The 25,450-nt window shown below is 36.8% G+C and overlaps 1 protein-coding gene across 1 annotated transcript in view; it reads left to right on the top strand.

Annotated features, from left to right (window-relative positions):
• The window catches only part of PCBD2 (pterin-4 alpha-carbinolamine dehydratase 2), a 45,949-nt gene that overhangs the window by 14,510 nt on the left and 5,989 nt on the right, over positions 1-25,450 (top strand). The window lies entirely within an intron of this gene.

Here is a 25,450-nt window from a genome sequence, read left to right as displayed (position 1 = left end):
TATGATCATTTTGGAAAACATGAATGAATAAAAGTATAGTCAAATGATTAATTAATAATGATATTAATGTATTTAATATATTGATTGAAAATACGAGATTATACATAATGTAATTACAATTGAAGACTATGAAATGGAAGCACAAAACAATTTGTAAACCAACCGGCACACTGTATGTACATATATGGAAGGTGATTTGATGTTTTTATGTTTTGTTTGTTTATGTTTGTTTTAAAAAACCAATAAAAATTTATATATATATATAAAAAGAAGAATCCGGCCTTATCCCTGTTAGGAAAAGTGTCTGGTAAAAAGTTCAAAATATAGTTTTGTTTTGTTTCTTTGATGGAAAAATGGAAGCAAATTGTCCTCATGGTTAGCATTTTAAAAAGCCTTTTCTTCAGAAAGGAAAAAAAAAGACAGAGAAATAGTTGTTAAGGGGAAAAATAAAATATATCATGTTTCTTAGTTGATTTGATGTAGCTCTGCATTGGCACTTATGTAATATGAATGTAAGTTGAATGCACTATTCTTTAGATATCTTTTAAATGCATATTTTATAAAACATTAGGCTTCTCAATTTAAACAGTAAAATTTGGCTGTGCAACATTCATTAATCCCACTCTGAGATAAGAAATTAAATAGCAAGTTGGAATGGTAGTGTATAGTAAACAGGTAGTCCTTGACTTCAGACTACAATTGAGCCCAAAATTTCCTTTGCTAAGCAAGACAGTTGTTAAGTGAATTTTGCCCCAGTTTACAACCTTCCTTGCCACAGTTGTTAAGTAAATTGTTGCAATTAACTTAGTAACATAGTTGATAAGTGAAACTGGCTTCCCAATTGACTTTGCTTGTCAGAAATTTGCAAAAGGTGATCAGATGACCTTGGAACACTGCAACCATCATAAATATAAGTCAGTTGAGAAGTGTCTGCATTTTGATCACAGGAATGCTGCAATAGTCGTAAGTTGAAAATGGTCCTAAGTCCCTATTTTCATTGTAACTTAAATAGTCATTAAATGAATTGTTTTAAGTCAAGGACTACCTGTAGGCATAAGATATAATTCTCTGGCCCTGAGAGGTATCCATGGATATCATCTGGGGAATGTCGCATAGAAATCACAAGTTTTCCAAGTCTTTTTCTAGAGTAGGAAAGATGTGATTCTCCTATGAGCTGCTCAGAGTAGTGGGAGGTGCTTCAGTCTCCACATTCTTAGGCTGAGCTTGAATTGAGGAACGCTCCTCCTCCTCCATGTGACTCCACCGCAGCGTTCCCCAGTTTTAGTTCAGCCTCGTGCGAGACAGGCAGTGCTTTTACTTTGCTCCTTGGCCGAACCAGGACTTAAATTCAAAAGATTCCCTTTGAGTTCTCAGCAGGTTTGATTATTTCACCCCTCTCTTTAGCCTCTGTGCAAGTGCTCAATTCGACAATTTAACTAGGGGGAGCGTCGTTGCACCCCCAGAAAGGCGGCGGGAGGCTCTGTAGCGGCTTTGCGCTACCTCCCCATAGCTGGAAAGTTTATCTCTGCATGATTGACTGCCACTTCGTTTTCTTTCGTTTTCGTTTCTTAGCGCCGTGTGTTTACTGTTTAGAGTCGTATCGCTGTTTCCCCCCCCCCTCGAATGCCGATTTCAGTGGAGAAGCGCTAATCTCTCCCTTCTCAGGCCGCCTCTGCACTCAGAGCTTCAGCTTCGCCTTTTTTCTGGCGGGAAGATGCCGCTGAGAGGCACGACACCTATCTATTGCTGGTGGCCGCCATTTTGAGTGCCACCTCATAGCTGCATGCCCTCTTCTATTGCGTTTTTTCTGTGCTGTGGGTGAAATAGACTCGAAGTGGCAGGATCCTTTTCTGGATTCTCAGAGTCATTTAACCTCGTTTTGGCCAATTGCACTCGAGGTTAACTTTCTCCTTATTAAGGCTTGTTGGCTTAAACCCCACAGCTCTCCTCAGTGGCACAGCAGCAAGCACCCGGGCCTGAGTCCGCCTGTGCAAGTCAGCTGCTGAAGGCCCCAATTTCTCTTCTAACTGGGCCTTAGGCGTTTTGAAATTTGGCTGATTGGTTGACCATTCTTCTGTCCTCATAATATTGAGATTATATACTTACCTCTGCTCTTAGGAGCAATAATTCAACAATTGTACCGGCAATGTTGTAATTTTCCTTACAACAACAATAATAATTATAATATATTCTGGACAGTATAATATTATAATTCATTACAGTATTATCACTGAGATACGACTCACACACTATATATAGGTGTGTATATATATAATTTTATATAGCCACAAAAAAAAAAAATTGGAAGAAGAGCCAATTATTGCCATCGACTCAAATAACTCATTTAGAGGCAGTTATTGATACAGTGGAAGGCAAGGTCTATCTGTCTCCAGATAGACTACTTGGTATTCAAAAATCTGTCAGGGAGATCAGGCGGCTTAGGAGGGTGGCCTTACTGGATCTGTCAAAATTATTGGGAAAAATGATATCATGCATTTCTATTATTCCCTGGGCCCGTCTCCAAAGGCTGCCTCTTCAAGGAGCTTCCAAGGTTCACTATCACCACAGATGCCAGTCTATTTGGATGGGGTGCTCACGTCCAGTCACTCACATCCCAGGGCAGATGGTCTGCAATAGAACAGTCCTGCAGCATAAACTGGCTGGAACTTCGCACTGTACACCTGGCCCTTCGCAGCTTCCTCCCCCAGGTATGCGGTCAGCACATTCTCATTCTGACAGACAATGTGACAGCCAAAGCTCACATAAACAAACAAGGGGGCACACAATCAATACAATTAATGAGGGAAGCCGAGTGCCTGTGTCGCTGGGTGTCAAGGCAGAACACATTTCGGGCCTGTCAAATACACAAGCAGATTGGCTAAGCAGGGCCACCATAGACCAGTCAGAGTGGCGCCTCCACCCATCCCTGTTCAAAGAAGCAGCAAGGACATTTGGACAACCGGTGGTGGACCTATTTGCCTCCCCGTTCAGCTCCCGAGATTCTTCTCAAGGTACCCATCCCAAGGGGCGGAGAATTACAACGCGCTCCGCTGCCCAGGGCCCACAGGGCTCTTGTACGCATTCCCCCCACTAGCACTGGTACCCAGGGTTATCCAGAAGTTGCTACACAAGAAAGCAGAATTGCTCCTAGTGGCACCTCACTGGCCCAGACGGCCATGGTTTGCAGACCTCCGCAGTCTCTCGGTAGCTCCTCCCTGGAGGATTCCACCAGACAGGATCTCCCTATCCCAGGGGCGCCTCCTACACCCGGACCCTCAGTGGTTTCAATTGACTGTCTGGAGGTTGAGCGGAGCAGTTTGAAGAGCGAAAAGCTCTCCAACGAGGTCATTGACACTATTCTAGCTGCCAGACGGCCCTCAACCATTCGAATTTACAACGCCACATGGTCCATTTTCTGTAAATGATGTAGCAAGTTTCAAATTAACCCCATTTCCCCTTCTGTTGCTCAGATTTTAGAATTCCTTCAGGAGGGACTTGACAAGGGGCTGTCTCCTAATACATTGAAACGACAAGTAGCTGCACTGACATCAATTCTTTTTTGTGAGGGTCTCAGTTCCCTCTCATCACCCACATATACGGGCCTTTCTTAGAGGGGCCACCAATTTACGCCCCCCAGCAGTGCACCATTACCCCACCTGGGACCTTAACAAGGTCATTCTTTCTCTCACCAAAGACCCTTTCAAACCTTTGAGGGTGTCAAGTCTCCAATTTTTGACATATAATTTTTTCCTTGTAGCCATCACCTCCACTCTTCACATATCGGAAATTACAGCCTTGTCTGTCAGACAAGACCTCTGTGTTTTTCATGCCGATCGGGTGGTTCTCCGTCCTGATCCCACATTTATGCCCAAGGTCAATTCAGCTTTCCATAGAGCACAAGAGCTCATCCTTCCAAATTTTGGTCCCAGGCCGTCGCAGGAAAGGGAAAGGCAATGGCACAAGCTTGATGTAAGGTGCGCTCTGCGAATCTATATCAAGCGTACAGAGTACTTCCGTAAATTGGAGGCCTTATTTGTTTCCTTTCAGCCCAAAACACAAGGTCACAAGGTGTCACTGTCCACCATAGGCCATTGGATAAGAGCGGCAATGACTAATTCATATCAGTCTCAAGCCCTGCAGGTGCCCAGAGGCATAACTACTCATTCAACTAGGAGTGTGGCAACCTCGGCAGCTTGGGCCACTCAGACACCAATAACTGAAATGTGCCGGGCGGCGACTTGGGCTTCTCCATCACCTTTCATTAGACACTATAAAATTGATGTGTTTGCCTCTGCGGAGGCCTCATTTGGCAGACGGGTTCTGCAAAGGGTTCTTAGGGACCCTGAGGAGATTCCGGACCAGATGGAGTCCCTCCCGTAGGACAGGCCAAGCTTTGGTATGTCCCACTACTGGATGCTCTGAGCAGCTCATAGGAGAAGGGGCGTTGGTACTTACCTGATATGCCCGTTTTCTTTGAGCTGTGAAGAGCATCCAGCCCCACCCCATTTTCCATCTGGTGGGGTCTCGTTTCGGCCAATGAACCTTTTAGGTAGTTAGGATGAGAGCATTTATTCCTCTTCTCTTCGCAAAACTGGGGAACGCTGTGGTGGAGTCACGTGGAGGAAGAGGAGCGTTCCTCAATTCAAGCTCAGCCTAAGAATGCGGAGACTGAAGCACCTCCCACTACTGGATGCTCTGAGCAGCTCAAAGAGAACAGGCATATCAGGTAAGTATCAACGCCCCACTTCCAATTTTTTTAGAGATAAGGCTATTGTGCTATTTATTTATATCCTTCATATCATTCCTATTTATTTTGAACCTCAGCCTTCCTGTTTGAAAATAACTTCATTACTTAAGTGACTATCCTCTCAAAAAGATTCCCTTTCAGAATAATACATTTGACTAGACGTATTTTTTAATTTTTTGTTCTATTTTCCATTTTTTCATTTTTGAACTTTTATTGTATTAAAACACAGAAGATAGAATCATAGGGCTGGAAGGGTCCTTGAAGATCTTCCAATCCAATCCCCCGCTCAAAACAGGAGGCCAGTTGAAAAATCCTAATAAAAATAAATAATTCTACACTCAAAGTTGTATTCCCAAATCCAAAGAGAGAGTGTACCTAGCAGACCATTTCTGAAAACCAAGGCGGCACGCTTCATACCTAAGGTGTAGGACTTGAACTCAGAGTCTTCTAATTTCTAGTCTGGTTCTTTTAACTATTACACCAACTAGCTCTTTTTCAATAAAAGAATAGGTTTAGGGAAGGAAGAATGCTTGTAGATTCCTAATAAAACAGAACAAAATGATACATATGGAAAATTCTGCTTAAGTGGATAGGACTTTCTGGAAGAGTAGATTGTTGCCTTCTTCGGCAATTATTTAAAAAGCCTGAAATGATAATCAATGTTCTTTTACACTTATTCATGATATGCAGGGTTGTGATTCTACAGGTTCTATCCGGTTCTATAGAACACCTTGTTAACTTTCTAAGCAGTTTGGAGAACCGATAGAAGCAATCTCCTTTCATTTTTTTTCTACCCTTATTACATTCTTGGCAGACAGCCTAGACTTCCTGTCTCCGGAGCTTCTGAGGCTTTCTTGAAGGGGAAGGGTTGTTTTAAGATTTTTACACTGCTGTTGGGAGGAAATACTTGCACTTTGAAGAAATAATTGAATAATAAAGCAAAGCTTTTAGTGACAGGGAACCAAGATGAGTGACATTGAGCGAGGCTTCTTGGCTAGCTAGAAAGATTGACATTCAAACTGAGTTTACATACCCTTTCTTTGTTTTGGTCTAAAACTGGTTTTTGGTGAAGGTTAATTCTGTGCTTGGTGACGTTTAATTCTGTGTTTATTGGTCCACTGTGCTTGGGTGGATGTGCGCATGTGCAGCAGCCCCGGGACATCCGCCTGCCTGCCCGCCCTCCCGGAGCACGTTTTCTTCCTTCTCCCGGTGGCGGACGCACTTCTGCCAGCCCAGGCCAGCCCAGCCCGGCCAGCAAGCAGGTGGGTGGGCAGATATCCCGGGGTTCTTGCCCCCCTTGTTGCCAATGCATGCAGCAGCAGCCATTCGGCCGGCTTAGCTGGGAGCCACCGTTCCCAGGTTTAGCGGCTGGTCCTGCTCCTCACCCTCCCCTCCCTTGCCTGGCCTGAGAAGGTAAGGGCGAAGGCAGGGGATAGCGAAGCGGCCGGGTCTCTATCTTCCCCTCTCTCCCCCCCACACTCTCTTTGTTTGTATGTGTGTGCCGGTCACGAGTGGAAGAGAAGGGTCGCCTGAAGGGACTGGCTGTACAAGGATTGCCAGCTGCACTGGAAGCGTCTCATCGATTTCCATTTAACATCGCCGGTGCCTCTAGCTCCAGCCGTGCATGTGTGCTTGCCATTCCCACCTACCCACCCCGTCTGCGCGTGGTGACCCTACCCCTCCAATGAGGGAGAAGACTGCATTTTTGCTTCAGCCTGCCTCCGTTGCTGAATTTTGCCACCACCGCCTCCTTGGCGGCAGCCGATCGTGGGACCTCTGTCTCCTCGAGTGCCAGCCTCGGTGTTACTTGCTGAAAGTGGGGGAAAAAGACACACACAGAGCCGAGCCAGCAGCAGTCTCAGTAGTAGTCCCGATAGCAGCAGCGGCGGTGGTTTCACTCTATCCCCAGCCATCAGCCTCCCCGAGCTAAAGAAGTTGGCTGCATCGGGGGAGACGACCAACTAAGCACGTAAAACAAGGTGCCTTGGGCTGCCTGCAGTTCTTCTTCCTCTCCCCAATCCTCTTTCAGGGGCTTCCCACCCACCACTCTGCTTGCTCTGTGCGTGGGTCTGGCCAGCTGCCTCTTTCTACGCTGCCTTCCCTTCAGTGATTCTGTTCAGCGCTCGCCCCCTCTCAGCCCTCCACCCCCCCACACACACCTGCTCAATCCCCCACCCCACCTCATGTCATGAAAGAGATGAGTGAAGGAAAAGTGGGTGGGACTGATGCTGCAGAAGACACCACCCGCAAAGGCAGAGAAAGTCTTGGGAAGAATAGAAAGAGCTTTTGCACACGCTCTCTGTTGAGCCCTACCGCCTGCAAATCCCCCTCCTCACCTCTTCTCCTTCCCCCTGCCCTGCCAGTGTAGTCTGCAAATCCTCCCACCTTCCACTCCATGCTGCAAAGCTCAACAGCCCCCCAAACGCTGCAGAGCTCCACCCTGCAGCATATTGCAAAGCTCAACCTCTCCCCCTCCCCCTCACTCCACCACCCCGAACGCCATCACTCACTATGCTCCGCACGACAACCAGCAGAAGGCAAGTCAATGCAGCTTTCCCCCGTCTTCAGGTTAGGGAGGGGGGGAAATCTTCCACTCAGGTGGTTCGTGCCCTGTGGAAGCTCCTCTGTTCGCCGCTGTCCCTTGAAAGTAGCAAAGAGCACTTGGCCCAGCCGCGGCTTTGAGAGAGAGAGAGAGAGAGAGAGAGAGACAGACAGACACTGACAGAGAGAGAGAGAGAGAGAGAGAGAGAGTAGGGAAGGGAAAGGAGAAGATAAGGAGAGAGGCAGAGAGAGAGAGAGACAGAGATACTTGGGGTAAGACCCATAGAGAGAGAGACACACAGAGAGCGGGGAGGAGAGAGAGAAAGAGAGAGAAAAAGAGACGGAAAGAGAAAAAGGGAATGAGAGAGGAAGGGAAAGAGACAAGAATAAAAGAAAAAAGAAAGCAAGTGAAAGGAAGAAAAGGGATAGACAAAGAAAGGGAGAGATGGAAGGAAGAGACAAAGAAAGAAAAAGAAAGAAAGAGAGAGAGGGAGAGAGGAGACCATGAATGAGATATATGGATGGGTAGATAAATACAGGGAAGGAGGGAGGGAGAGAAAAAAAAGGAGAGGAAGGAAGGACACAAACCCTGGCTTCAGAAGACTCTTTGAAGCATACAGCAATCTAGGGCTGGGCTGCAAGGGATCTTGGAGGTGTCTAGTCCAACCCCCTCCTCCAGCAGGAGATCCTTACAGAATCATAGAATAGCAGGGTTAGAAGAGTGTGTGTGTGTGTGTGTGTCTGTCTGTCAAAACTCCAAAACAGGTCAGGTAGCTCTGGGGAGATCAATTAGAACACTTGCTAAGCAACCGGCCATTAAGCGAGGACCACTTGTATTTTGTTTGCTGGTCACATGGTCGCCTGGCCACGCCCACCCACATGGCCACAAAGACATGCCCACCCAGTCACATGGCCACAAACCCATGCCCATCTGTTCATGTGACCATAAAGCCATGTCCATCTGGTCATGTGACCAACCCACGCCCACACAGTCACATGACCACCAAGCCACACCCACAAATTAAGCCATGCCCACAGAACCAGTAGTTTTAAAAAAATGAATACCACCACTGCTTATGACCATTTTTCACACTTATGACCATTGCAGCATCCCCACTGTCATGACAGGCCAGGTGAGGAGAAGCACTCCTTGACATGAATGATGTCGAGTTGGCCACCGCCCACCCAGTCACATGACCACCAAGCCACACCACCAACTAAGCCACGCCCGTAGAACTGGTTGTTAAAAAACTGAATCCCACCGCTGATGATATGATATAAAACATGTACTACATATAGTGTCTCTGTAGCAAGTATTAAGTATTGAATTTCATAGCTATAAGATTCATGACTAAAATAAATCTAAAATACACAAGTTTCTTTGTGTTATCTACATTAATAACTTAATATCCTATCTAGCTTATTCTATCACAAAAGATTTTTAATTATCTATTTAGATAATTTTCTCCTATGTGGGAATCGCTTGATTTTTATAAACATGGACCTTTTTTTTTTTTTACTAAGAATACTCCTGTATTCTTAATTTAAATAGAATACAGTTTCCTTGAAAATATTTGCATTCATCTTTTTTGTGGGGGCGGTGGGGGAACAAATTCTTGTTTCACATAGATGTGGAAAACTGTCGAAATCACACTGTCTAATATTGCAACTCAGGAGTTGAACTTACAAACTACGATAATATAGAATAAGTAACGTAAGAAAATTACAGATGTCCTCTGGATAAAATGAAAAGAAATGCCTAATACTACACCATTCATAGAAACATTGTCCTCCTCTAATTACCAGAAACAATATCCTTACAAATTACACCCACTACTTAAGTGGTAATAACCAACACAATTTTCTTGAATACCATTCTCACCCCAGGAGATGAGATGTTCCAAAGAAGAGCAGCCATAATAGAGAATACTTGTTTCCGAAAACCCAGTTGGTAGAGGTCATGATATATTCAGTTTACTAGATTATATTATATTAGGTGAGCAGTTTTTACTTGGAATAGACAGTCTCAAATATATCCATGTTCCAACCCTAAAGGTATTTATAGGTAATAAGCAGAACTTCATGTTTCACTCAGTAGCCAGATGTGCAATTCTTATAGTAGAAGTGTTATATGGTGTTAATGGCTCTCATTATTAGATGGGCCACTTGTGTTCTTAAAATACTTGAAAGTTGCACGCTCACTAAAGTCAGTTCGAATAGTCTTGTCAAGAGGTGACAAGTACATGATGACTCTTAATAATGACATCTGGACCAGGCAACATTACAACTAGCAGGGTAGCCAAAATAGCAAAGTCTGTCTTGCCTGCAGCTTGTACCTGCTATTCCTGCAGGAACTGTAAACCCAGAAACACCTCCAGGTGTATGCAGAAAGAATGCCATCACATCCAGAACCAGAACAGAATAGAGTAACAGAGTTGAAAGTCCCAAAGGTGCTTTTTTGGACCTGAATGACTGAGAATCTTCATTAGACAAAAGGGTTGGAAGGGACCTTGAGATCTTCTAGTCCAACCTCCTCCTCAATCAGGAGAACTTATACCCAAAGGTGCTTTTCCAAAAGGCAACTGGACTTTTTTTCTTTGAAACCATTTTGTTTCTCACCCAAGAAGCTTCTTCAGTTCTGAAGATGAGAAGCCAAACGCTTTCAGAGAAAAAAACCAAGAAAGTCCAGTTACCTTTTGGAAAAGCACCTTTGGGACAGCCATCTTCTGGATGATTGAGAACCTCCATAGACAGAGACCTTATATCATTTTAGACAAATGATTGTCCAATCTCTTCTTAAAAACCTCCCGTGATGGAGAACCCACCACTTCTGAAGGCAAGCTGTTCCACTGATTAATTGTTCTAACTGTCAGGAAATTTCTCCTTAGTTTTAGGTTGCTTCTCTCCTTGATTAGTTTCCATCCACTACTTCTTGTCTTGCCTACTGGTGTTTTTGAAAATAGATTAATCCCCTCTTCTTTGTAGCAGTCTTTAGATAATTGGAACACTACTATCCTGTCATTCCTTGTCCTTCATGCCATTCCTAGTCCTAACCAAGTACAAATTATCTTGGAATTAGATGACTTTTAAACGAGGGGCCATTCTAGAGTATTTTGCTGGAGTGAAGTCTGATTTAATTTCTTCTTAAGTAGATGGTAACAACTTCCAGCACTAAGATGAAACTTCTGCCTCATCTCCTACTTGACCTGGGATGAAATAAGCTATTGCATTTCATCAGCATACAGATGATCCCTTTCCCAACAGCTTCATGTAAGTTCTGAACATTATGAGGGAAAAGAATGAATTCTGTAGCGCTTTGAACTGAAATGTCTGGGGCTTAGTCTTTCCTCCTGCATTTCCCCCCACCATTATTGCCACTGTTTGCAAGTGCCCGCTGTGGAAGAAGTAAAACAACAGCAGAATATTGTGTCTAATCCTAACCTTGTAGGTGGCCCAGGATATCACAATTGGAAACTGCAGAGATTCAGCAGTAGCAAAGGGATTGCACTCTTCCTATCCAAGTGTGTCATTTACATAAACAACCAGCATGATTTCTATCCCGTACCTGGTTGGAATCCTGACTGGAAAAGGAGACTATGTGGATTCTTTCTTGGATAATAAGTGATAGTTGTTAAGAAAAATTTCATTCGGAGGGCAATTGATCTAGAAAAACCTTTTTGAAATCTACAGCAAGATTCTAAGTCATGCCAAGCAAAGATTATTTCCATGTGATACCACTCCATCAAAACATATAAAAAAGAGGGGAAGGCCACAAATTAAAATTAATAATGTGCAACTTTAATGTGACTCAAAGATATCAATTGATATTCTTCCTGAATAAATAGCATCTGATACCATTATGTTATGATATAAACTTTATTTTAAGATTAATCGTAGATACAGTATCTTATACAGAGAACCTTCCAGAGTTTTGTATCAGAACAGTGATTTAAATCTTACGTGTAATATGGACTTATTCATACCCTATTTATATGGTCCTAAGTCTTACACAGTTTGTTTTTGTTTAGTGTGACACCTGAAAATAGTTGGAAAAAGATAAATTCCAATTCTACCATAAAGCTCATTATCAGCCTAAAGTATTCACAAGCTTCATGTAAAGATAAATCAAAGGTTTTTAGAAGAACAACTTGATAGCAATGAGCAAGGAAATTAGAATAAATGACCTGAAAACTTCCATTCTAAATGCCACACTGCTTTTTGACTGTTGGGGAATTTTGAACTTGGCATTTTGTTTTTATTTAAATGAGGAAAAAGTCCTTCTATCTATCAGTTGAAGTAGTTTTTCATTCTCAGTTTATTTTAAAGGATTAGGAATCTGAATGATAGGTTTAATGTTCTGGATTTAACTGAGAAATTTAGCAGTTATTTATTTTAAAATTCCCCTTTCAGCTTCTAACAGAAGTTTGCAGATATCTCAGTAGTTGCTTTCTTACCATTTCTCATTACATTCGAAAAAAGGCACATATGGTTGAGTCAGTTGCAGAATGAAGACAGCTATTTATTCTTAATTTGAGCTGCTGAATACTTTGTAAGATGACTTGATTAACTAACTAAAATTTGGAGTTCTGCCATGTCTGAAAAACCCATCAGTGTTTCTTCCATCTTCACTGTGCATTATATTCAGCTGCTTCGCTTTCACTGGGTAAGATTGAATAATGCTTCCATTGTGTCTGTTTTGCAGCAGTATCTCAACTGGACATTTAAACCAAGTTAAATATTTTGTTTTTTAGATTTAACAAGCACTTTGGAATAAATATCTGATATTTTAGACGTATCATTTAATACAAATGCTGTGTCTAATTTTCTTTAATCCCTTTCACTTACTTTGAAACAGTTGTCATGAACAAGTTAATAAAGATTATGTAGATTTTTTTCTTTCTTCCTAAAAACCTTATTTCAAAAATCTTACTTTGTAATTAAATGGATTCTGGCCAGTAAAAAGAGGGGGGGGGAGAAAACTACAATTATACCTATTTTAAAAATTAACCATTACTTGCCAAAAAGAACATCAAACCCACTTAGCGGACATCCGTTAATCCAGTGGTTAGCTGTTTCAGGCTTTAATGCACACTGTTTTACACGTTAACGGTTTTGAAGTTCCAGGCCAAGGCTGACCTTTCACATCTGCTCCTTTCACGGTAGGAATCTCCACTTACAGCTTCCTGTCAGAGCAGATTACAATGACAAAGTGCAGAACTTCTGCTGGCTGCAATTTTGTTTTTGATCAAAATTATTTCTTTCACAAACAATCACGTTTGCTAAAATGTTACATCTGCTCTGCAAAACCACTGGCAGCACCACAGTTTATCAGTTGAGATCAAGTGCAGTTTTTTCATTTGGCTTTTCAGAAAGCTGTAAATCAGCCTTAGATATATTTGCTAGAGCTCACATTTTTTGTTGTTTCCTGCCCTTTTGTGTTTCGATATATTTATTTTGGCAAGACCAAGAAAGACAACTTGCTGCTATGTCAAAGTAACATAAACATGTCTAAAATTGGGGGTGATGGTGGTGAGATGGATTGTATTATTCTTTCTTCCTCTTGAAACTGAGGATTGATTCAAAGTTATACTATTATAATTATGATATAATCTAAATCTAATGAATTACAACTATAGTTCCTTGATTCTGTTTTTAACATAATGAAGACAAAGTATCTATAAATAGTATAACTAATATCCACATATGCTGATTAGTGCCATTACATTTAACATATTCTTGTGTGTTGTTTTGTTGTTAATCTTAATTTTTTGATATTTTTCTTTGGTTGCTGATTTGAGGTTTTTGGGAGTAGAGCAGCATAGTAAATAAACACAAAATATCATTTGCAGTTTTTAAGAGGCATTATTACTTATGGTTTGGTTCTAATTTCTTGAAGAAAATGCTACTTTAAAAGTTAGAAATGGATTCAAATTGGACAACTAGAGGTGAATTAGAGTTGCTTGCTTCACAAAACAATGTATTTCTTTAATTGGTGATATCCTTTAATTTAAGTTGTATTCATTAGTTTTTATATAGCTTGCTATAAATGTGATTGATTATATTCAATTATTTAATTAAGTATATTTTAGAATCTCAAAGGGTCTCTCTTAGATTTCTGAACAATTGTAGTTCTTTATTTAAAGTTTCATCAACATACAGAAGAAACTATCATGGAAAATATTTGCTGTTTAGCCAGTTTGTAAAAGATTCCAAATATGCAAATTTTTGTTTATCTGTTAGGTTACTCAGATAGGATTGAAGACAGTAAGTATCAGCAGGGCTGATTTTCTAGTCAATAATGATAGAACCACAGCTTAAATATTTTACTTGAGTAATCAAACTGATAATATGTAGAATACAAAATGAATTAGTTACAGTTTAAGTCTGAAGAAAATTGGTATAAAAATTAGTCATAACTTGCTTATGAGTGATTGATTTTAGTGAATTAAATACATGTATCTTTGAATCTAATAAAAAATCTGCAAAGATAATAAAATGAAATCAAATATCTTTGTTTAGATATTTCTTTCCACCTTGCATTCTCAAGGCTTGTCATACTTACCTTCTGTTTACCTTGTATTATTCAGGACACATCAAATATTTGTAGAAAATTTCATTTAAATTTAGATAGGATGTTAAAAAACTGTACAAAGCAACATCCTAAGATAGATAGATAGATAGATAGATAAAGTAGATAGATAGATAGATAGATAGATAGATAGATAGATAGATAGATAGATAGATAGATTGATTTCACTTAATATTTTTATAGATGCTAAAGAAGGAAAACTACACATACAGTGCTGGGTTCATCTAACTTTGGCTTTCTTGGTTGCTTATTTTATTTGATCCAAAGTCTCATTTATTCTGAAATATAACTCATATTCCATGAATTGATTAAACAATGAGTTGCATCCATACTTACAGGCAAACACATCCACTGAAATTAATACGATTTAACTAAGTTACAAAACAATTTTATTATGTCTTTCACTCAGTCTAACCCAAGTATAGTCACAAATAGATTCACACAACATAATGGTATGATTTTTTTACTAATAATTTTTTGTCTATGTTCATTTGCCACACTGAATGATAAACTATTATTTATATATTACAAAACTACAGTGGCTGAGTTTTCAAGATACAGTAAGACAAAGTCAAACAAACTATGTTATGATTTAGTGTGCTGAGTTGATCCAGCTTTGAGTATAGATTCCATCAATTATATAAAAGCTATTCACAAGGAGAATATTGGGGAAAAAAAGCCCTACACTCCAGATAGTTTCTAGTGTCATTTCTGTCAACATCCAGTGACCAATGTACCATGTCAGCAAGCTGTGACACAGCAATTATAATTTCTCCCATTTTTCAGAAAGCAATCTAGGCTAGTTATTTTACATAACCTTGAGGATGTTTGAAGAATCTAAGCCAAAGATTGATTGCATATGATAGGAACAATTTCACGCTGGTCTAAGATTGGTTTTTTTTTTAATTACTTGAGCTGAATTCCAAAAGCAGATAATTTTTGGACAAACCTGCCCTAAACAGACCTGAGATCTGTTATGACCTGGTAGTTAAATAATGAATTTATCACAAGTGAATTAATTTAAAAGATATAACTGTCTTAACAAAGATGGCATTTCTCAAGCAATTCATTTTAGAAAGCAGTGGTAATAAAATATATTTGGAATAAAGGTTTACAGAGCAATCTTTGGCTGCTAAAAGTTGTAATTATTATTGCAATATTTATATTTTTAATCTTGTTTAAAATAATATTAGTTTGGTACAATCAGTTGAGTGTACTCATATGTGCATTCATTAGTACTTGCCTTCAGAGTAGCAAATAGCATAACAAAAACTTAGAGGAGAAGCAGCCAGAATATAAAATACTATAAAACACAAAGAGATTTTTTTAACTACTCGCTAAAAAGGGTCTACAAAGGAAGAAAATAAGTTTTTGTAACATGTAAAAATTCTGTATGGCTTTAAAGAATGCTTCCAATGAATTCATCATACCCTGCCTTATAGAGTTGGCAGCCATACAAACTTTGATCATTCTTAAACACACATACAGTATTATCTATTATTAAGTAAAGGACCATGAAATTAGTTTGTCAGGTTTTTAAGAAATAGGGGAGTAGCAAAGGAAGACGTGTTCCATTGTTTCAGTTTCTTCTTTGCCACAAACCATAGGCATGGCTCATGAATCTGCCCTCACAGATATTATCACATGCAAAATTATGAAAACTTGTGTGAAAAATCAGTGTGGTAAGGCAGGTTATCGACAAGCAGCTGGATTAAAACATTGCTTTATTCACAGGTGTAGATATTACTTACAGGCGGTACTTAAATAACTCTAGATCAGAATTCCATATTTTTTAAATAGTTATCTTGAATTCTTCAGACTGAGTGAGGTGGAATTTGTTATTTATTAAAGAGACAGCCAGCTTGGTGTACTGATTAAAGGGACTGGGCTAGAAACTGGGACATTGTGAATTCTGGTTCACTTTGGGCTATTTACTTTCAGCCCAAGGAAGAAGGTAATGGCAACTCACTTCTGAAAAAGTTGCCAAGAAAACTGTAAGGACTTGTCCCTGTAATCATCAGGAGTAAAGATTGATTAAAGATTCTTATTTTAATAATCTCACAGCACTTCAGAGTTAAGAAATCAGCACTTAATCCTAAATTTGCTACAGTTAAAATATAAATTAAAACATCATATAAAAATTTTAACATAAGAAATAAAATAAAGCAATTATAAAATTAGCATAAAAGAACAAAATTGTTAAGATACTTGCAAAATAAAAATGTATTGGCAAACAATTTATTAATTCTGCATTGAATTGATTTTTATGTATTACTTTAACTCAAGGTGGCAAACATGCATAATACTCCTTCCTCCTCCTCCTCTTTTTCCCACAGTGAGAGAAAGTGACTGGCCCCAAATACCCAGTTGGTGTTCATGTCTAAGATGAGACTAAAACTCACAGTCTGCTAGTATTTGGGTCAGAACCTTAACCACTACATCAAAGTAGTCTTTAAAAGAATGAAATTAAAATTAAAATAATGCGTTTTTTCAGGTGGTGTGTTCCAAGCACAAGGAAAAACTTCCTAGGTTAAAACCAGCACACTGAACTGGAGGCAGAAGTGAACTAAGACCAGGAATTGTTATGATGTGTTCATATTACCCAGTTCTAGAGAATTGTGCAGCCTGCTTAGATCTCTGAAACATCTTCAGAATGGCCCATAATCTGAAAGGGAGGTTATAATGAGATGGATTATCATGGGGCTATAGCTGGTGAATCAGCCTAAGTTGGTGAAATTTATCATTATTTGGACATCTAGGTCTAGAAGCCTATCCAAACTATGAATAAGATTGTTTTGAAGGAAAACCAATTCTAACTAGTAGCCATAAAGATGAATCCAAGTCTCTGTTGAGAGCACCCCAGTTTCAAAACATAATACAATATTTTTGCACGTAGGAAACTAATGGAAACTTCAAGACAGCCTTAATCTATAAGTGTGGATGTTCTATTAATTTATGGATTGGAATAAGTTTTGGATAATAATAACAAGTGGAAATAGAATATTTGAAAATTTGTGTTTAGAATTCAGAATTAGGAATTGGGAGTATGCTGCCTGAATGTAAATTATGCAACCCCTCACCTTAACTCCTGGCCAGATGGAATGGAAGTGGTCTGAAGGTATTTGTGTGAATAGTTTGCCCCAAAATAGGTTTATTGTTTATTTATTTTCTTGAGTGATATGCTTGATACTTTTCAAAAGCTTTTCATAAATATCTAAATGGATTGGATGTGTTTTTATATCCGTCTCTTTGTATTTTTATCTGCATATTAGTACCTACCATAATTTTTGTATGGCCTTTTACGTTTTTTTTGTAGAGGAAGGGCAATATTGCACTGAGAATATTGTACCTTAAGTAAGTAAATTAAGTTTAATGTCTATTAGGTAACTCCTAGTATCGTGTATGTGAAATTGATGACTATTAATTGAATAAATAAATAAAATTACATTATTTTATTTTTCTTAGAGTTCAATAATGAAATACCTTATAATGTAAAACTATCTGAATTTATACCTGGAGTCTTAAGATTGAGCTCAGAATATATCTGGAATGATTGGAACATCATTTGGAACATTTCCGGTAATGTCAGAATAGCTGATAATTTGAAATATTTTGTATGCCACTATCAAACAGGACTTAATTAAATTCAACGTAAAATAATGTTTTGTTGTAACATATAGAATATTCTGGTAAATAACTCATATCTCAAATGTTTTATTTTTTTCTGAAAAGATGTAACAAAGCATCCCTTGGAGTTAACTATCCAGTAAACTTTGAACTATATTTTTTTGAATTTGACACTGACTTCATTATGTAAAGCAACTGAACAGGTGCTTTCTTGCTTAGAACTTGGAAATTTATATTGGCAAACTCTGAGATACAGTATTTTGGTTAGAAACTGAAAAGTCTAATTATTGTAACAAAAATACAAACATTCACCCATTTCTTGTATTTCTGAAGAAAAAGGTATCTTTATTTTCTGATTCTAAGTGTAATGCATGATAACTAACATATGGAGAAATGAAATGTTGATCAGCAAGAGATGTTCTGTGATCAAACCTGGAACATCTAACGTTTGCATTTAGTTTTTTTTAAAGCTTCATATGGTGTTTCCACTATTTTTGTATTAGGAGGTTTATTTTAAATACTTTTAATAAGAAAATAAACTTTAAAAAACCCTTTCCTTGAATCTGGAAAATGTCTTGTTTTGAAGAAATCATCATTTAAAAATAAATAAATATGTATTGGGGCAATAAACTTTAGGCAACATAAAGATGAATACAATATGTGAAAATAGTATTCTAGAAAATTTATTCATTTATTTAGCTTGGATGCCCTCCTGACACCCAACAACTCTGTGACTCTCAACATTCAAGAAAATTACAATGAAATCAGTTAAAAAGAAGAAAAAAGATAAAAGTTGAGAAACAAACAAAGGGGCTTCGTTTTCCCTTGCCAAAAGCCTAGAGGAAGAGCCAGGTCTTCACAACTCTTCTAAACAACAGCAGAATTTAGGAGTTCAAAATGTGGGCCAGAAAACACAAATCCTCCCCATTTAGGTTCATTCAAATATACCTGCAGACAGCTGATCTTCAAATCATACCATAACTTGTTTCAATTTTATTAAAGACGATTTGGCATCATCATTGGTTGGAGACAGAGAAGAAGAACTGTTGTCTGAATAAAGCAAATTTGAACCTCTGTTGTGTTCTAAGACTAACTGCATATGATATTTGATCTGTCTTTTAGTTGAAATTATTCATACTTTGCCAATTTCTTTTTTTGTTCAGATGATGTTTTATATCAGGTATATCTAAGTGATTGTGAAAATCCATACCTATTTATATGTAAGTTAATTTATGGCATTCTATTTTATAAAGTAAAATATTCGACTCATCGCCAGTTGTTTTTTTCTGGTGATAAATAAAAGAAATTTATAACTCTTCTTATGGTCTAAAATGGAATCAAAATTCTTTGCAATAATAATAAAAAATAAAGTTATAATTACAAAACATTCTTAAATATATTTCTCCCCTCTTGACCATTCTGTCTTTACTCTGATATAAAATTGCTATTCATTTGTACTCTACCTAATGTCAGTTGTGTGCTAATTTTATTGCCTTAAATACATGTTTCCACCTGATTTCTGATCCACTGTTTTAAATCAGTGAGGGACCTGGTGAAAATGTCTTATGGGAATGTCATTGTTTGGATGGCCTTTGAAATATGTAGCAGCTCCTAAAACTAACTGAGATTAAATTATATTGATTTAAACTATTTTATTCTTGAGTTACTGATATTTTTCCATAAATACTTTTAACCATTTAACCTACTTTTCCTTGAAACTCCTGAAACTTTTGACATTATGTTAATACCTAAATGTAAAGATATTTCAGTGTGCAATAACGAATTCTTGTTACCCACAGTTCGACTTGGCTGCATTTATTCTTCATTTCTTGAAAATTAGCAAATCATATGACAATAAACAGAAATGTCCTCAGTGAAGAGAGAAGGGGAAACTGTTGTTTATCTGGTCAGGTGGTTTAGATTAGCAGTGGTACTGGTCTGTATTATGTTACTTTAAATCACAGTGTCCCAAAAGGACAGAAATTATGAAGATTGTTACAGTATGTTTCATCCAATGTAAGATCAACAAATTGGAATAATTTTATAGGAAAATCACAGAATTTTGGCAAGACACTTGTTGAAGAATTTGATCTAACATGAAGTTTTGTTCACATTATTTGTTAATATGTAAAACATTGTTTGAATAGCATATGAAGTGTAAACACTCTAAATATCAAAGGCAAGAATGGCTTTTACAAGATTACACAGAGTGGCAAAGTACTTAAAATAGATCAGAGTTTGTGCTTTTGCTGTCAAAATGTTTGATACAGAGCTGACTAGCTAGTTTCTTCACCATAATAATTGTAAACAAGTATTGTAAATTGTAAACCACAGCATATAGTCGTAGTAAAAAGAGCGAAGCCTTTTCTACATAAGATCTTGGAAGAATATAGAAATAGAGTTTAATGTTTAGGTTAGCTTAGATGAAGTTAGGTTAGGATTTATCTGACATTCATTAGACATTAATTTATAGAATCTCTCTTATGTAGTATATGAATAAGCTATGAAAATAAGGCCATCATTAGAATGAAAGAATCTGTATTTAGAATTAAGAATGATTTAGTAGGCACAATAAGTTAAAATACAGTGAATTCATGAATAATTTGTATGTTCTTCTGAAAGTGAAATGGAATTAAGCACCTCCCCCTATAGTTGGCAGCAACTAGCGGAGTAAAAACTGTAGGGAGTCCTTTACCGTTATCCTTTACCTCAGAGTGAACCATTTAAAATATAATCTACATGGAAGCCTACAGAGCAGAGCCCATGTTTCTGCAGTGGGCTAGTTGTCTAGATCTTAAACTTTCTTAAACTTTTTGCTATTAGGACCCCTTTCCACTTTTTAAATTATGCAGGACCACAAAAGAGGTCCTTTTATTTGTATTATTTTATATTTATCAATATTTACCACATTATAATAGATGTATTCTTGAAATATTTATTTATTTATTCAATGTATATGACTACCTATCTCAACAAGTGACTTGTGATTTAGCATATCTACAGTAAAATAACATGAACATAATGCAAGAATATTAAAATAGCATAATGTTAAACCGATTAGATATTAACATAAAATGAAATATTTTCACAAAAGCTTTATTTTTCATAAATAAAAATAGAAGAGCATTATTGTTTTAAATTTTTGCAAATATTTTCAATATTGGGCAAATAATTTTGACTTTTTAGATCCCTGAGAGGATCTTGGGAGACCTGCATAGGTCCTCGATCTCATTTAAGAAACTCTGATCTATATTATTGTCATTTTTCACCCTATTTCCTTATATCTTTTGTGTTGTTCAAACATATCCAGAATCTGCCATTTTTAGTAATAGGCAGCCCACTTGTATCAAGATGCAAACCTGGTACTGCCTGTATAGTTTATAGAAAATTCCTGTTTAAAGATTTACATAGAAAATAAGATATTTCTGTACCTTTCAAATTTTCCTTGATAATTTCTTAAAGCCATTCATTTCATAAAGCCATCCACTAAATTTTAGTCCCTGCCCAGAAGAAAATAATGGAAAATATGAACCTTTGCTCTGCATAATACATTCATTTCTGTCTGTTTCTTCTTATTTTCTGGATATGGTCACTGAGTAGACTTAACACTGCTGAATCTCACTGACACATTTAAGTTGTATCTGATTATTAGTTATAAAAGTACAGTCAATATAGTACATTTATTCCTAGTATTGATATTAGGAATATTGTAAAATACTGATATTTTACAGTCTATCTGCCATTTACATAGAAACACGTTTAATATTGATTTTCATTCAGTTTAACTCCAGCAATATGTTTAATCACAGTAGTTGGTAATACAAAAAGAATATTTGTATTCTAGAATATGAAGTTAGTTGAATCCAGTTTGTGAAAGATAACAATGAAATAAGTAACTTTCTAAACATAGTATAACCTTCAGAAGAGTTGTAATAGTTTATCAGAAACTTCATTAACCATGAGATTGATTAGTATATGTGTTTCATATTTAATTTAATATGAAGTGGTGCAAATAGAGTAGTAGATGTAGCATGATAGAGCATACTTTAAGTAAAAATTATTCTGACATAGTATGCTAAAGACTCATGATAATATACCAGCAACTTTAATTATTTAGAAAATTATTAAGAAATTTAACCTTTGCTGTCAAAATTAATACAAGAGTCAATGGCATATTGATCTGTCGGAAGCTACAGGTTAAGTAACATGGGATTAATGTATTTTTTGCCTATTCAATGCTTAAAGAACATCCAGGAATGAGTAATGAATAAATATATTGTTACTGTTTTTCTTTGAGAATTCTTTCTATTAAAGATATCACAAAGCACTTTAGCTGAGTTATTAGGTAATTGTAATGAAAATATTGGGATCAAAAGGAAAGAGGAAGACTATCTAGTACTTGAGAATAGCAATGTAGAAATGTAAAGGAATGTAAGAAAGTTGCAAGTAATATGTAAAATTTAAGGAACAAGGTGTGCAAAAGGGAATTTTTCTCAAGTCAGATGGAATTCTTCAAGGAGGAGAAAAGGTTTGTTCTGGTGAGAGGTTAATATTGGAAATAATTTACTAAGCTGAAAAAGTGTAGCAGTTGTGTTGGTCAAACTTCCTGAGAAAAATATAATTGAATGCAAATTGTATAATACAAATGTGCAATTGTATTTTTTTTGTATACATCCTATACCTTTCCTAGTGTAATAAAATTGTCCCAGAATGCTCTCCAAGACAATTTTTGTATCTTAGGGGGAAAAATGGTCTTTAAGATGTAAGCTTATTAACTACAACGCGTGCTCTTTTTCTATTGAATTATTTTAAGACATGTTCTATGAGTTGGGGGAAAAAAATCCAGATGTTAAAATATACTTGCGATGGTAAACTTAACAATAGTGCTGATATGAAGGTCAAGATCATGTTGGATTTTTTTTTCAAAATAAACAAAACACTTTCTAACATGAAGTGTTTGGCTTGCAGGTAAACAAAAACTTACCAAAACTAATTTGACTACTACATATAATGTAGGCTTGACCATGATCTTGGCTCACAGACTGCTTAATAATATTCATTATTTTAAATTAAAGTTGAAGAATTGCAGACTCTTGTTCAAATTAAGATTGGTTGTGTTGCCGGAATCTGGTAATTACTTTAATTGATCACCAGATAGTTTCCTTGATCACCAATTACACCCAATTACTGATTATGTTTCAAGACGTGAAGAAATGTCCAAACTGATTATGTAATAATGTTTTCATATATAATCAATCCTAAATAGCTATTTTCCCCATTCCCAATTGTATTTTATAAAAAAGGAAGGTTATAAGCCTACAGATACAAAAGGTGATCCATAAACAATAAAGTTCTGATTTCATTTAATTAGCAAGGGAAGTATTTAGAAGGCTTAATGGAGATTGCTCGGCCGAAATTACTTCAACAGACCTGCTTTTCATTTTCTTAGTAAAAATATATATGTAAGGGGGAGGCAGTTGTACAGGTTTAAAATGGACTATAAAGCTATGAGTCTCTTAGTGTACACATAAACCTGACTGCAGCAACGTAAATTTTTGTACTGTTAAAAAAATAATTCTACAAGATCCATAAAATATTTTAAAATGTCATAGCACCCTTGAACAAGAATTCCTTCAAAAAACTGTTGTAGTTAATAAATTGAGTGACATTAATAGTTTTATTGAGACTTTAATGTGATTAATTTTTTTAGCTTGCATTCAATGATCTATAAAATTAAATTTCCAAACACAAGGATAATCAAACTCCTGATACTAAAAAACAAACAAAATACTCCACTTGTTGGGCTACTACTGTTTAATCTTTGACTTGCTTATTCTGGTTTACAACAACAATTTCCAATCCTTTTTTTATTTTTTTGAGGACCATAATATGATCTAGAATTAGCAACGTGGGTCTGTGGACAGCATGAAATGCATGATTCTTTCAGAGCAGTATTGGGACCTAAACATAGGATTGAAAAAAATAAGTAGCTCAGAACTTTCGGGATCTTGCAGCTTTTTGGGCATTCTTATCCAAAATCTCATAAAATATCAGTTGAAACCCCCAAATCTAGGAAGATTTAATAATCCCATTATATTTTTGCTCTTTGTTATTTTTGGATGCCTATACTAGAGGCTAACTGGGTTGCCTTTGTTGATCACCAGTGGTCCCTGAACTAAATACCACCATTACAAAACGAAAACACTCAAAGCTTTCCTTTTGTATAACTCTAATTGGTAGTTGAAGCATTTTCTTCACCAGAATGGCTAGATACTCAAGGAAAGAGATTTCCATATTAAAGTAGTTTATTTGTTTGTTTGTTTATTTATTTGATAGATAGGTAGGTAGCTAGATGATAGATAAAAATGATAGATAGATAAAAATTAAATAAATGGGGATCTATATTGTAATATCTATCCTCAGCAGGGGATATCTTTAAGACAGAGGGATATTGATTAATCCTCCCTGGACAGGAACTCAATGAGTACATTGTCCTCAATCCAAAGAATATGGGGGGTGGGGGAGAGGACCTGAGTTGTACTGTTGTTGGCAGTATCTTTCCAGTGTCTCAAGCAGATATAATTTTTTATCACTTTCTACCTAATCATTTTGCCCATAAATCCTAGAGTTAAGCAAAATTTAGTGTTTGGACTATTGGCACACTAGATTTGTTAGAACATTTTCAAGTCCAAGTTAAAGGAAAAGTCCCTCAATTCAAGAATGAGTTTTGATGACTTAATGGACGCAGCCATGTAGCTGTAGTTTGTAGTTGCAATTTACTATTGTCAACTTTTGCATTGGTTGGTTGGTTGGGTTTTTCTCAACTATTACTACTGTGGATTTTTTGAGTGAACTTTGAAGTGAAGAAACAATACAATTGTGCCCTATCTATGAGAGCTAGTTTTCTTCCATCTCTTTGTAGAATAAAGGCAATGTAACTTCAAAATGCAGGGATTAACTTCATAAATAATCTCAGTGAGAAAGGGACAGCCAGTCTGATGCTTGCTTTGTTTACTTATTGCATTCATTAGGAGTTTTTTGCAACATAGAAGTTGATGTAGTTAATTATACTGAGAATTATACTGATTATTTTGATTTTATCTTTTTGGGGATTGTATTGTATTGTAGTACTACAACCTGGAAGTGAGATTACATACACATTCTAGTAAATAAAAAATCACAATGGAAACATTAGTAAATTTCTTTTAAAGAGTAATAAAGTAAAAGCTCTAAATCATGCCATTCATTAAATTGTAGAAAACACCTTAATTTATCACTATTAAAAACTAAAGCTCATAGTGTTTCAAAAATAGTTTCAGAACTTTTTAAGTTTCAAAGCTGCTTTTTACAGTGGTTTGACTTTGGAATTCAGTTCAGAATCAAGTGAAACAATGGCTGCAATTCTGTGATTCACCTGAGAGCAAATAATTTCAATTGCCAACATTTTGATAATTTGTACATAAAAAACATTGTTGGAATAATTTGCTCTGATTGTAATGATTGCATTCATCTGACTGGAGAAGTGATTTGCAGTCATACTTCAGCAGAGGTAGAGGAAAAAATACTGAAACTATTATCAACTATTATACTACTTCTTGATTATATGTTTAGTCAAAATTGCTGTCAAAGGGTTGAACATGGTTTTTCCCCCGGCAAATTTTTATAACGAGACTTTAGTACATTTGATAGATAGGTGGACTTTGAAAGATCATACTTAATGTATCACAGATTTATTGCTGTTAAAATAATCTTTCAATTAGGTTTTTAGTCTTATTTTGAAAGCACTTTGTTTGGTTTTAGCAAGAGAAAGTCACTGTATAATATTAGATTCTTGATACTTTAAGCACTCATGTACTGTGTCGATATACTGTATGTAAACTGTAGAATTTATTTTGCATAAGATAAAGTGGGTGAAATAAAGCACATACAATTTTGCTTTGTTTGAT

This window comes from Pseudonaja textilis, chromosome 2 (genome assembly GCF_049901715.1).
Source record: "Pseudonaja textilis isolate UNSWEBS1 chromosome 2, rPseTex1.2, whole genome shotgun sequence".
Taxonomy (NCBI): Eukaryota; Metazoa; Chordata; class Lepidosauria; order Squamata; family Elapidae; genus Pseudonaja; species Pseudonaja textilis.
Note: the sequence above shows the minus strand (reverse complement) of the source record. Positions and strands in the feature narration are given on the sequence as shown.